Consider the following 12,863-nt stretch of genomic DNA (forward strand, 5'->3'; position numbering starts at 1 on the left):
TGCAATCCCCACACACTAGCACTAGGGACAATTTACAATTTTACAAAGCCAATTAACTTATTACCCTGAGATAGACACAAAATGATGGAGTAACTCAGCGAGACAGGCAGGAGAGAAGGAATGGGTGACGTTTCAGGTCGAGAACCTTCAGACCCGAAACGTCACCCATTCCTTCTCTCCATAGATGCTCCCTGAACTGCTGAGTTACTCCAGCATTTTGTGTCTATCTTCGGTTTAAACCCGCATTTGCAGTTCCTTCCTGCACAACTTATTAACGTGTACGTATTTGGAGTGTGGGAGGAAACCGGAGCTCCTGGGGAAAACCCACGCAGGTCACTTGGAGAAGGTACAAAGTCGTACAGACATTCTTTTGCTTTGTACTTTTCCTCATTGGAATCAATTTGCATTGAGAAGTCAAAGGAAGAGAAACAAATCCAAAGCTGCAAAGACGAAGAAAAGCAGAAAATGCCGCAAATACTTTGCAGATGAGACGGCATCTCTGGAGACCGATGCAGAGTTGATGTTTTGGGGTGATGGTCTTTGGAAGGAATGTAAGACGGATGCCGATCTCCAGATGGTGCTGCAACAAATCACCAGGTTGAAGTCTCATGTCCCACGTAGGAAATTACAGCACATGTTCCAGGTTAATACTGAGCTGCTGGTGGTGCTTTCAGCTGAGATTTTAAATAAGGCCTTGTTTACCCTCTCATATGGGATTAATGCAAGAGGATTATTTCAGACGATAGCAGAGGAATTGTTCTAGCCGATGCATATACTTCCACTGACATCCCTAAAACAGATGATCTAATTATTTACACACTGTTGTTTTGGGATTCTATTGTGCTCGGGTTGCTTTAGTTTAGTTTAGAGATACAGCGTGGAAACAGGCCCTTTGGCCCACCGTGTCCTCGCCGACCAGCATTCCCCACACACTAACACTATCCTACACACACTAGGGCATACTATCTCATTATTTTACGGAAACCTGTGCTTCTTTGGAGTGTGCGCTGAAACAGAATATCCTGGAGAAAATCCATGCAGCTTACGGGGAGAACGTACAAGCTCCATGCAGACAGCACCCCTAGTCAGGGTAGAACCCGGGTCCCTGGCGCTGTAAGGCAGCACATCTACCGCTGCGCCACTGTGCCACCCACGGTTTTTGCACCTCGCAGAGCAATCTTCAAAAATGCTTTATTTGAGGTTTGGTGCTTTACAACAACCTGTGATGGGAAAGAAACTTTCAAAACGCAAGCTCTTTCACAGCTAATGCTGGAGTAGTAATATCTGGCACTGCATGCACTCTTGCAACAAAGATGGGGCAGAAGTGGAGAGGGATTGTGTTCACATTCGTACTTTGACCATAAGGCAGACAAACTGAAAGATTGATATAAACTGCAGAACGGATTTGTGAAAATATTATTCCCATCGGGATGTAATGGACAAATCCTCCACACCTGGTTCTGCTTTCACATGCTTTTTGTCCACAGCAAACCTTGTACATCTAAACAGCAATGGAGGGCCAAATAGGTTTATTTTGTTTCTGTGGCAAGTCTTACAAGATTCACATTATATGCTATATCACAGTAATTATTCCAAGTGCAATCTAAGGGTAAATGGTATTTTGAACAATAATCTCTTTTTTGTTTAATGCTCCATAGAATGGCGGTGATTTGTAAAATCTTTTGAAATATCCTCCAGGAGAAATGTCGTTCATCAGGAAAGTATGCCAAGCACTTTCATGTTCTATACATGCGAGGATGTCTGATGTCTTCATGCTTCAGAAACACACCTATTGCTTAAGACCTTCCTGGACTGACCTTCACAAAACTTAATTGTACCTCAGCAACAGAACACTGCAGACCATGTATTTCACTGCCATAAGCCTTATTTTCAAATTGTTTGCCATTCATGACTTATTTTTTTACACAGTCCCAATACTCTCGACACTGAAATATGAAAAGTTAGAGTAATCTTTCATTTCACGAGAGTTACGTAAAATAGGCTTTTTTTCAAACTTGAAGGGCTAATGGAATTGCGTTTAACGAACAGAAACCAATGAATCGATTCACTAGTCAAGGGTTGCCAATAAAGATCAGTGCACTTACTGTCTTTCCAGTGAAGCTGATGTATTTTTGAAGTTATCCCTTCACCGCCCAGCCATGTTGCAATTTTTCAATGAGGCATTAGAATAAATCCTAAAAGCAGAACGATACCACACCAGATAATATTAACTCAGTTGATCCAATCTGTAAATCGTTTAATTTTTTACACTATAATTTTGCAGACAAACTTTCATTCACATCAATGTTAAACCCTTTGCAAAATACAAAAATTGCAGATTGTAGAATAATTCCAAAAAGCAGAACACCAGGCCCTATTAACTCTCTTAATCTAATCTGTAAATCTTTTAATTTTTATGCAATAATTTTGTGAGAGATTTAGAATTCCAGAAAATCACAAAGTTGCCTTGTTCTAGTTTAGTAGCTTTGTTCAATTTTAATTGCTGGGATAACTTTTTTTGTTAAATTCAGCAGGTATAATTTAAATTATTTTTAGCTGCATTCACAGAAGTATTGTGTACATTTTAAGCGCGTATCCATTTTCCTCACACTCATTCATTACAATTCAGAGTGCAACAAAAACTTACACCTGCAGGCAATAAACAGGGGAAGTCTCGAATAAGCAACCAATTTTTAAAAATCAGTTCAAATTTCATGCTTTTTTTAAAAAACAAGTGATGTTCAGTTCTTTTGAGTCTTACAATAAATGCATGCACATAGCATACACCGGGTTCAAAACGACATATCAAATAGTCACAATGAAATGATTAATGGATTAGTTAAGAAAAGGATAATTTTTCGAATCGCATTGTGTATTTTGCCGCCGAGAAGATTGTAAGACCTGTAATTATGAATGTACACTGTTCACTAAATCTCTCAGTAATACTGATTGAATTGAAATGAAATTTAGGAATAAGCAGATTATATATATATATACATATATATATGTATATATATATGTATATATGTATATATATATATATATGTATATATATGTATATATATATATATATATGTATATATATATATGTATATATGTATATATATATATGTATATATATATATGTATATATATATATGTATATATGTATATATATATATATATATATATGTGTATATATATATATATATATGTATATATATATATGTATATGTATATATGTATATGTATATATATATATATATATATGTGTATATGTATATATATATATATATATATATATATATATATATATATATAAATGAGACACTGCAGATGTTGGCAAAAAAACAAAATGCTGGAGGAGCTCGATTGGTCAGGTAGCATCTGTGGAGGGAAATGGCCAGATGAGGTGTCACGTCTGAACCCACCATCAGACTGCAGTGGGGAGGAAGCTGGAAAACAGAGATGGCACGGGGCAAAGCCTGGCAAGTGAGGGGTGGATACAAATGAAGGGGGGGGGGGGGGGAGAGATTGGATCGCAGGTGCTTGGAAATGGTGACAAAGGCTAGAGATGGAAAGGAGATATATATATAGATAGATATGCCATTTATTGTCACTATACATGTACAGTGAAACTGAAAGCTGCTCGTACTCAGTGCATACATACAATTTTACACAAAAAACAAGAAACAGAAAAACAAAACAGAAGGGAGATGGGGGGGGGGGGAATAGGTGCACAAATTCTACGGCGCTACATACATATATACAGATGGAAGTCCTGTTGGGCGGTGTAGTCAGTGCATGTGTGGATTTGAATTTATGGTAGATATAATTCTCGGGAAGCAGCTATTCCTGAGTCTGTTTGTCCTGGATTTGATGCACCTATAGCGCCTTCCAGAGGCTGTCAAATGAGGAACGTAGTGGCGGTGTGAAATGTAAAACTGAAAGGAAGGATTGGGACAGGCATGGGAGAGGCCCTGCTGCATATATCTGTCCAATTACTATTTGAAAACCCTCACTTTTTCCTTCCACCCCTCTTAAAATCAGTTATTTCTTGACTGAACACAAACTAAAGAAACCGTTTCCTCTCAATTCCTCGTGATTATAATGTTTCTTTCAGGAAGGAGCTTTGTTTTCTCTCTCCCTCTGTGTGTGTGTGTGTGTGTGTGTGTGTGTGTGTGTGTGTGTGTGTGTGTGTGTGTGTGTGTGTGTGTGTGTGTGTGTGTGTGTGTGTGTGTGTGTGTGTGTGTGTGTGTGCGCAATAGGTCAGGTTCCATCTTTGAAATAAATCTCTCTTTGGGGACCACATTTGCTGTGTCTCATCAAATTCTATAGACATTACACCTACCACTTGGAAACACTGATCAATAACACCACTGGCTCCTCAACCCATTTGCTGATGGGAATAGTTTCTTGTTACCCAGTTATCATCTTGTATGCCTCCATCAATTTTTATTTTCCTCCAAGGAGAACATAACCTTGCATCTGCAATCTGACATTATAGCTGAATTACCTCCAAGCTGAAATGTTTCTGCATCCTCTGCAGACGTTCGAATCCTGATCATGTGGTGACCAGAATTGAGCACAATAGTCCAGTTGCAGCCTAACCACTGTTTTATAGAGATGTAGCGCACTCTCTCCTGCTTTTGTCTCTTTTTATGAAGCTCAGTATCACGCCCCCAACATGTTGAATTTTGGGTCGAGTTTGGTTTATTGCCACTGTGGAAAGCTTTTTCTAGCGTGCCAGCCAGCGGAAAAAAAATACATGATTACAATCAAGCCATCCACAGTGTACAGATGCATGATAAAGGGAAAAACGTGAATAACACTTAGTGCAAAATAAAGCCAGTAAAGTCCGATCGAAGATAGTGATATCCTGCTAATTGTTCGGGTGAAGGCACATAAACACCTGTTCCTGCACACTGTTTGGAACTGCGCTCATTTCTGAAAATGGTCTCTAATTAGTTTCACGCAACAACTAATTTCAACTGACACACATCTACCCAGTCCAGCAGTGTACTCTTGTCATTTTTTCTTTACTGTTTTCTCATGCATTATTTTTGGCAACTTCTGTGTAATTTGAAATTCTACAGCATGTGGTATAAAAGAAAACATAATTATCCAAGCCCCTCTGCTAGTTTCCATTCTTCAGATGGAAAAAAAGGGGCATTTAATACTATGCTTCCTGTCGGAGTTGATTTTTATCCATGCTGCCAGTCCCTGCTTTGAGACATAGACACATCCCTCTTTTGTTTTGCACTTTATCCAATGCCTTTTCAAGATCCATTCTGATGATGTTGTCCTCATGCTCTTCCTAGCCTTGTCTCCTATCTCTTATCGAGAGGTAAAGTTGCAATGATTTTGTTTTCAGGATTTGACTGTTATTTGCATTAATCTGCAATAGGTGCTGAGCTTGTTGCAATTTGCCTGCTGAGACGTTCTGCATTTTGTTTTGCTTTCTCGGGACAAGAAGACAGATGTGCCATTCATTTATCGTGCAACCTTCATCTTCCCTTCTAACGTGAAGCTAATGTTTTAGTGGCTAACCTTTTTGGATAATTTTTTTTTGGGGAAAACAAAAGTTAAAGAATGATGTTGTTCGAATGTTTTGTGAAGGGGTTGAAGTACCTTAGAATAGAATGTCTAAGTCAGGATGAAGTTATCATCTTTGTGTTGCTGTTTGTCTCATGAAACCATGGAGATGCAAATATTCAGTTGCATTGCCATGAATCTGTACAAACCTGCAAACAACATAAGCATCTGAGTATGCTTCACACTGCGATGAGTTGTCTTTCATAAAAAGACTTTTATATTAGAATTGATTTGCATGATATTCCATGTGTGGTTTTTGTGTACTTGTTGACCTTAAGGTGGTGTGAAAATGAAAAGCTTTGACTGATTGTTCCATAAAAAAAAATGGTTACTATAACATTATCTGGGAACTTAGCAAGGATTTGCTAAGTGCAAAGGCCATCTAGGTAGTAACGTTGATTTATGTCTTTGACAGTTCACATTATTACCATTTTACGTTGGATGTTGTCTGTGCACATTAATGTTTGTTGAACATAAAAGCATGAAATATTTGACCTAATTTCACTTCACCTGGTCTGCTGACTCAAAATCCTTTATTGCGAAAGAATTGTATCGATGAATTACGATGTGAAACCGAAGAAAGGAAAACTGATTCTTTTTATTTCATTGGAAACCATTGTCTTCAGTTTGAGCTAAGGCCATAAACTAATTGGCCTCTTAATTGTTAAAGGGTTCAATACCCACCCACACTGCTTCACAGATTGCTGTAGCAACATGACCGTCAGAACTTCGCCGTTTTATAATATATTAGAAAATAGTGGTATCTATTTATCTATTTGGATATGGTTGGGTTGCCTTTAGCCAGTTAATTCTATTTGATCTTTGTATATTTTTATTTGAGATGTTAGGAGAAATGAATGGAAATAAATAATTGTGTATGAACAAACTGCAGGTGCTGGTTTAAAAAGACGATCGACACAAAATGCTGGAGTAACTCGGTGGGACAGGCAGCATCTCGGGAGCAGGAATGGGTGACGTTTCAGGTCGAGACCCTTCTGAAGTCTGATGAAGGGTCTCGACCTGAAACGTCACCCGTTCCTTCTCTCCAGAGATGCTGCCTGTCCCGCTGAGTTACTCCAGCATTTTGTGTCTATCTTTGGAAATAAATAATTATTTGTTAAGGTTATGGTTGGATTCTGGAAAGGCTTGCCTACTGGAAGATTCAATTAAAGTCTTCAATAAGGAACTGAATACATTGAAACATCAAAACATAGAAAAATAGGTGCACGAGTAGACGATTTGGCTCTTCGAGCCAGCACTGCCATTCAATATGATCATGGCTGATCTTCTAAAATCAGCACCCTGTTCCTGCTTTTTCCACATATCCCTTGATTCCTTTAGCCCCAAGAGCTAAATCTAACTCCCTCTTGAAAACCCATCCAGTGAATTGACTTCCACTACCCTCTGTGCCAGAGAATTCCATAGATTCACAGATCTCTGGGTGGAAACATTTTTTTTTTCTCATCTTAGTACAAAATGGCATCCTCCTTTCTCTTACACTCTGGCCCCTGGCTCTGGACTCCTCCAACATTGGGAACATTGTTCCTGCATCTACCTTGTAAGCGAATGATACCAATTTTCAGGACTGTGTGAGGGGAGGGACTAGTTAGACTGGTCTTGCATGGAATCACTTGGGATGTGATGGGCCTAATGGCTTACTTTGTGCTGCAGCCATTATGTGATCCTGTTCATGTGTGCTTTATATGGCATTGCTTATACTTTTTGTTGTAATTCATACAACCACTCCAGCAGTGCCCGTCCCACTTGTGCCCCTGTCCCACTTAGGAAACCTGAACGGAAACCTCTGGAGACTTTGCGTCCCACCCAAGGTTTCCGTGCAGTTCCCGGAGGTTCCCGGAAGTTTTTGTCAGTCTCCCTACCTGCTTCCACTACCTGCAACCTCCGGCAACCACCTGCAACCTCCGGGAACCGCACGGAAACCTTGGGTGGGGCGCAAAGTCTCCAGAGGTTTCCGTTCAGGTTTCCCTAAGTGGGATGGGGGAAATAATGGAGAGGAACATAGAATTGCTTTCATTGCACAATTTCCACTTTCTTGACGAAGGTCTGTGACAAACCTTCCTTTGACACATTGAAACAGGTTGCCCTTCCTTCATTTCAATATCTCTTCTCAGAAAGTTTAAGACAAACTAATATAATTTTTAAGGCAAGCTAGCTACTTTAATTATGAACATTAATAAAGGCGGTCATGAAAAGCAAGTGGAAAGATTTTTGCAGAATATCATAAAAGTAGTACATTTTACGTTGAACAGTACATTGCTGACGTTTCTTTTCAAACTATTGCCATTTAAGTTGAAGATAGACACAAAATGCTGGAGTAATTCAGCGGGGTAGGCTGCATCCCTGGAGAGAAGGAATGGGTGACGTTTTGGGTTGAGACCCTTCAGTCATTTAAATTGTATGTTCTGGAATTAAACATTATCCATTATACAGTATGTATTCACACGGTTGAAGCAAACCAAACAATTTTAGGATGAAGTAATCTTGGACTGTAAATATCAGGGCAACTCAAGTTATTTACATTTGAATACGCCACTTAGATGTGACACTTGTGCTAATTAAGCTCCAGTGACTGAGCCACGAAATGAACTACAGGCAAAGCAGTGTACATCTGAACCGGTCTCACTGATGAATTCATGCTTTTTGTAAGCTGAAACTGAAAGCTTCTTGTTACCCATGAACAATTTGTGAAGAATTAACTCATCTTTCTTTGTCCTCGCAGATGCTTTATTCGCTTGTAAATGGCTTTGAATCTCTGATCTATTGCCTTGTAAAATAATTCTCCCATCGTATAAATGAAGGAGCTATTATGCAAATTCCAATATTTTGAAGACTAATTCCAAACACACATCTGTGCTTCCTATTTACATTTATACATCCACAGACCTTACTCTCCCCTATCTTGCTGTAAGCCAGTTTCTAAAAAAAATCTCTGTTTTTCAAATCAATGGGTGAAGAGAAAACTAAGTAATAAACCAACTGAAATATTGTGTTAACATTTTTGGATGTAAAATGTAGCAGATTTAGAGATTTAGGCACATTTAGATTCAGCAAGCTCAAAATTGTTACTAAGTAGGAGCTGTATTTCAGAAATATTACATCATTATATTATTTTGTACTATGATGAAATAATTCTGGCACTACTGTGTTTTATTTAATCTCCCAGAACATGAAATGTTGGTCAGTTTTGCAGTGAAAGAAACTTGGTCAAGTCAAGTTGACTCAATGGTCATATGCACATGTTTGGTGAAGTTACAGGTACAATGAAAACATTGCTTTGCAGCAGCATTACAGGTCACATACAATCTGACAACACACAACAATATATTATTCATGAATTATGCATAAATTACACAACATTTCTTAAAATTACGACTACAAAAAAAAAGACAAGTGCAAAACACAATTTAAAAAAAAAAATCAAATCCAAGTGAGTGCAAGAGGTGGACCGAGGTTGCTGTTGAGATATAATTTGTTTGTGCAGGTTAGTTCAAGAACTTGATAGCTGTAGGAAAGTAACTGTCCCTGAACCCGGAGGACTTAATTCTTCTGCACCTCCTGCCCGATGGTAGCAATGAGAAGAGACAATGGCTTGGATGGTGAAGATCTTTGATAAATGCTCCCTTCTTAAGGCAGCTCCTCATTTAGATACTTTTGATGGAGGGGAAGGCATTGCCTGTGATGGACCAGACTGACTCCACCACTCTCTACAGCCCCTTATGTTCCTGTGCAAATTCCCATGTTTTGAAGACTAATTCCAAATGCACGTCTGTGCTTCCTCGTGCCATACTAGGCCATGACGCATTATGTTAATTTTGAGGAACATAGATATCTGGGAATTTGTATTATAGATCAGTGCCAGACAATTTAGAAAGCACCTCGAGTTCAATTCACCATGTTAGCATGTCGTTAATATATATTTTTAAATGCGTAAATAAGCTTTTACATTGTAATATTATAACTACTTTACGCTGACCTCTGGCACTAATATGTCGGGTACGTTTAACACTTGCACGCAAGACGCAGAGCTGCGGGACGAAAGTTATGAATTCACAAATGATATTGCATTTTTGATTTTTTTTTTAAATTTCCTTCTTAATTGGCCATTGCAACAGAAAATGTATCGGAGATCTGCAGTTAAATCCCTAAAGCATGATTAGAGGAAAGCATAAAAATTAATTTCAGATAACTTGAGCTGAATTGGGAGGAATGTGATGTGTTGCTACATTAATTGTAGGTCAGGTTTTTCTTGTAATCCCCCTTGAACAGAGAGACAAATAGAATGCCAGATATCTCTTGATCATTTATTTAGCATTATCTTCTGAGTTTGTGCATGACTATTATTGCACTGTTGCGGGCAACCTTTTAGAAAATAAGCGAGAAGAATATTATAATTCGATTTCCAAAATGAATTTGTGGATTGTGGGGAAACTTGATGATTACATGGGTATTATCGTTGGAACTACATTTATCTGGATTATTATTTTTCTTAAATATTTGCGCTAAGTAGGACATTGGAATGTTGTGCTATGCACTATCCCACGAGCTTAAGGAAATCTCAGATGCACAAAACCAATTGTAACGGAAGCATGGTTAAATTTTGTTATGTAACATTAAATCTTTTCATTTTATTTATTCAGCAAATTGTTTTTATATTCCCATTCAATTTCACTATTGATTTCCACTGTAGTTAAAGAAAAAAACACATCATGAAGAGCTATGAGATAATTATAATCAATTTGTTGCCTGTGTGTTACTGGTTCAGTTGACTCCTGGCATACAAATCAGATCCCATGGGTTTCAATAACATACCCTTTCTGTCAGAGTCTAAAGTAATATTACAGCAATGCTTTTTAATTATCAGTGCATTCAAAGATAGAGCAGTCATTGCCATTATATCTGTTCCAATGTACAGAGTGTAATGGTGCTTACTAGTCTAATTTTTAATTATTTTAAAATGATGGATGAATTTGTTAATCAAAGCCTTTGGATTTTTATGATTTGTTACACTCGACTTGGATTATGGTTAAGTTGGGTGGTTCTAGGTTTGAATTCCAAGCCATGCTTGACACTCAAGGAGTGTGAACTGCAGTTGAAATAACATCATCAACTGCTTTGCATTCAATATATTCTTCAAATATAGAGCTTGAAAGTTTTTCATTGTTTTTGAGCCTTTGCTATACATCTGGATGGATAGAAAATGTAAAATTTATTTAAATAATATGGGCCAGAATATTGTTGATGGGTACCCATTCTGTTTATTAATAACCCACCAAGGCTTCATTATCTGCAGGATACAGACAGCAGCTCTCTAAGTCTGCCTTGACAGCTCTTCCAAAACCTATGAACTATGTCACCTCTAAGGGCAAAGGCAGCAAAAAACATGGAAATAACTTCCAGGTCCCAGCTAAATCATAGGCCAGGCTGACTCAGACGCACACCACTACTTCATCATTAATGGGTGATGGTCTGGCAACCACTGCGACAATCTCCCCTCCCCCTCAAATAAGCACTACTGCAGCTGTTAAAGAACACAGGTCACACCACTTGAAGGGCAGTTTGGCACAGTTAGCCTTGCCCAAAACACCACCTTCATGAATATCTAAAGAAGTATGAACAATGAAAGTTAATGCAGAGTCTATTAAAAAAATTAAGGAAGCAAATATTACCTAAACAGTTATAAAGATGGGACAAGGTCTGGCGAAGAGAAAAAAAATTGAATTGTGTATATGCTTTAATTTTCATAGAAAGACGATTATTCTTTGCATGGATGCGTTAGGTTTCTTGGCGTGTACTCGAGTCGAAATTACAAACCAGGGCAAAAGATTTCAAAACTTCAATCACAAATCACCGTGTGCAAATTGAGTTTTGGGGACTTTGTGGCTAGTTTATAAAGAACCCACTGGAAATATGCCTGAGGAAAGTGAAGGTGCGTTTATTTTACTGTTATAAACAGACCATACATGTTGGGGTGTGATCACCTGGAATATCTGTGCAATGAAACTGAACCAATTAGTCACTTTGAAATCCGAGTTCCATTATGGCACTTCAAAAGGGCTTCATATTTATAGTTGCTCCCTGAGAAAACTTTAAAAGAATGAAGAGGTTTGCATGAAGGCTTCTAATGGTAATGATGAGAAGCAAATGTTCATAGTCATAGAGTCATGCAGATCATTCAGCTTAACTTGCCTATGCCACCCAAGATGCCTCAACTACCTTAGTCCCACCTGCCTGCGTTTGGCCCGTATCCCTCTAAACATTTCCTCTCCATGTACCTGTCCAAATGTCTATCAAATGTCTATTAATTATAGTACCCGACTCAACCACGTCCTCTGGCAGCTCGATCCATATACCCACCTATGTAACTGTTCAGGGAATATACCCACTATGTGAAAAAGTTGCCATGGAATTATTTCCACACTTTAATCCTATGTCCTCTGGTCCACGATTCCCCTGCTCTGTATAAAAGACTCTGCATTCACTCTATATCTATTCCCCTTGTGATCTTGTATACATCTATGTGACCACCCTATAAATTCGCAGCATATCAGGCAGCTTCTACAGTGGGAGAATAAGAGTTTTTAATATGTCTCTCGCTGACTGATCTTCAGCACTTTTTGCTTTATTTTGTGTGGGCTGTGTGGACCTCAGAACATTCCGGAATACAGCCTCCTTTATGAACAGGTCCAGAAGGAGCATTTGTCACTGATTATTTTGAATATTGGCTTGTAAAAATTCCTTAATTTACCTCAGATAGTACAGTTGTAGTGGACTGCTTAAATAAAAGGACCAATTGTTATGAATGCTGGGCACTATTGCAAAAGCCCTCCCATCTGAATATTTGTGTGTCATGACTTTCTGGAATATGAACTAATAACAACATTGTAACAGCCATGGGACTTCCTGGATCTCAATGGACAGCACCAATGTCAGTATATTTTTGTAACTAATGAGATTTGAGGAAAGAGTGTATGAATGAACGGCAAAAAAAGGTGGATTGGAGTCGGATCGGGTCGAGAAAGGTGTATGAACAGAGACTGAGGAGGGGCAAACACAAACAATGCGAATGTTTTAAGCAAAAATAATTTACCTCGTGTTCATAAGGTCTGGGAGCAGAATTAGGCCATTTGGCCCATCAAGTCTACTCCTCCATTCAATCATGGGTGATCTATCTTTCCCTCTCAACCACATTCTCCTGCCTTCTCTCCATAACCGCTGACACTTTTCCTAATCAAGAATCAGTATCCATTGACTTGGCTTCCACAGCCGTT

General features: G+C 38.6%; 1 protein-coding gene and 1 long non-coding RNA gene across 2 annotated transcripts in view; one reads left to right on the forward strand and one right to left on the reverse strand.

Moving 5' to 3' along the window:
* shq1 (SHQ1, H/ACA ribonucleoprotein assembly factor) overlaps nucleotides 1-12,863 on the reverse strand; it is a 354,350-nt gene that overhangs the window by 193,906 nt on the left and 147,581 nt on the right. The window lies entirely within an intron of this gene.
* LOC129704531 (uncharacterized) overlaps nucleotides 4,201-12,863 on the forward strand; it is a 134,131-nt gene continuing 125,468 nt past the window's right edge. Inside the window, exon 1 of the long non-coding RNA XR_008724741.1 lies at nucleotides 4,201-5,326. This is a non-coding gene — a long non-coding RNA (uncharacterized LOC129704531). The remainder of the gene's footprint in view (nucleotides 5,327-12,863) is intronic.

The sequence above is a fragment of the Leucoraja erinacea genome, chromosome 16, assembly GCF_028641065.1.
Source record: "Leucoraja erinacea ecotype New England chromosome 16, Leri_hhj_1, whole genome shotgun sequence".
In the NCBI taxonomy this organism is placed as follows: Eukaryota; Metazoa; Chordata; class Chondrichthyes; order Rajiformes; family Rajidae; genus Leucoraja; species Leucoraja erinaceus.